The sequence below is a fragment of the Ovis canadensis genome, chromosome 19 (assembly GCF_042477335.2).
Source record: "Ovis canadensis isolate MfBH-ARS-UI-01 breed Bighorn chromosome 19, ARS-UI_OviCan_v2, whole genome shotgun sequence".
Taxonomy (NCBI): domain Eukaryota; kingdom Metazoa; phylum Chordata; class Mammalia; order Artiodactyla; family Bovidae; genus Ovis; species Ovis canadensis.
Genome location: NC_091263.1, coordinates 74,132,594 through 74,134,402, shown reverse-complemented (window position 1 = coordinate 74,134,402; position 1,809 = coordinate 74,132,594). Strand labels below are relative to the sequence as shown.

General features: G+C 56.3%; 1 non-coding gene across 1 annotated transcript; it reads left to right on the top strand.

Moving 5' to 3' along the window:
- The first annotated feature begins 706 nt into the window (after positions 1 to 706).
- Positions 707 to 779, top strand: TRNAG-CCC (transfer RNA glycine (anticodon CCC)). Its single transcript has one exon. It is a non-coding gene; the product is annotated as a tRNA-Gly (tRNA).
- Positions 780 to 1,809: the final 1,030 nt, after the last annotated feature.

Sequence of the window (1,809 nt, the reverse complement as noted above, 5' to 3'; positions counted from 1 at the left end):
CTCCACTGCAATGTGCTCAGATGTGCCCTCTTGGTCTTTGTGAGTTTTCTGAGCGCACGGGCCTCTTGGGATCGATCCCTGGGCTAACTCATCAGTTTCAGGAAGCACTCGCCCGTTGTTTCTTCAGCTCTCTCTCTGCTCTTCTGCTCCTGTTCCCCTCTGGAACGTCAGCTGTGCACCCTTCAGATACTCTGAGACTGTCCTACGGGCCCTCAGTACTCTGTTCCGGTGGCGCGACGGCTGTTCTTAACGAGGATACTCAGGATACGTGAACTAGGCCTTTTGGGGTTTTAACTGAATGCCCAGAAGGGATGTCCACCAAGGCCTCTGGCTAGGCTGGCTGGAATCCTCCGGCACTGTGTGACCTCTGAACCCTCTGCTCCCTGGGAGCGGCTGTCTCCTGGGCCTCGTGGTGTCTCGCCCTAAATATGTCCCTGAGGGTCTGGCCGGGAACCTGGCAGGGAACCTTCTCTGATATTAAGGAACTCCCCTCCCTTCTGGCACCAGCCTGCGGATTACAGCGTCTCAGCAGCCACGCTCTCCGCTGTTTCCTCTGTCCAGGAAGCTGGTCGTCCTCACTGGACTGGACTTCCCGGGGCTGTGTTTGCACACCACCCCTCCAGCAAGAAACCGAAATAAACACGGAGGTCACCCTGAGGGCACCCCTTGGCTCGAGGATCATGGCCCCAAACTACACTGCTGGGATTCCCTGGTGGCCCAGTGGTTAAGACTCTATGCTCCCAACACAGGGGGCCTGGGTTCAATCCCCGGTCAGGGAACTAAGATCCCACATCCTGCAGTCGACCCCAAAGACGCCATGTGTGCAGCGAAGGCTCGGCGCAGCCGGGTGACCCAAGCCAAAGCAAAGCCCCGCGAGCTGCCCACTTCCCGCCGGGCCCGCCCTGAGCACAGGTCCCAGCCTCCCCACCTTTCCCCACAGCCGGGGACAGGCAGTCCCATTCAGGCTGACGTTCCACCCGACGCCCCTTCTTTCATTCCGAGCCCTCCCCACGACTCAGGAGTTACAGAATGGCCTTTGTTTGGAGGAAAGCGACACTCAGCGAAAAGTCTCCAGAAAGGCCTCAAAATACGAAGGTTATACAACATGACAGCAACACGACAAAGGCTTCCGAGCGGAGGAGTGAGTCCCGTGAAGGCCGGACGCAGTGTGAGGAATGACAGCTGGGAGCGCCGCTGGCTCGCGACGCAGTTTAACAAAAGGCAGAAACCCTCCGGACAACTGCGCCCTAGCGGAGGAATGGCAATAACAGATCGCAGTTCAAAGCAACTCTGCCGTTCATAACAGGAAAACAGAAAATACAGATCTGTTTCCGCGGGAGACTGAGAATGTGCGTGTGTGTGTGTATGTGTGTGTAATAGTCCCAATCTACAGCTCAAGTTAAGGTTGGGGTTGAAAGTTTATCACAAAGAATCTATAAAATGGAAAGCAGTGAACATTTCACAGCTTTAACAATTTGTTGTGCGCGATACTGGGGTTTCGCGCCTGGGGTTTACAGGCGGCTCAGCGGCTCACTGGCTCCACTTGGCAATGCAGGAGACCTGGGTTCGATCCCTGGGTCAGGAGGATCCCCTGGAGAAGGGGATGGCAATCCACTGCGGTATCCTGCCTGGAGAATCCCATGGACAGAGGAGCCTGGCGGGCTACAGTCCTTGGGGTCACAAAGAGTCAGACACGGCTGAGCGCTCATGCAGGCAGGCACATGCAGCCACAGACCCACTCTCGGTGCTTCCAGACGTTTCTGAATAAACGTGCATAACACAAATCCTTATGCATCGCTCACAGCAGGT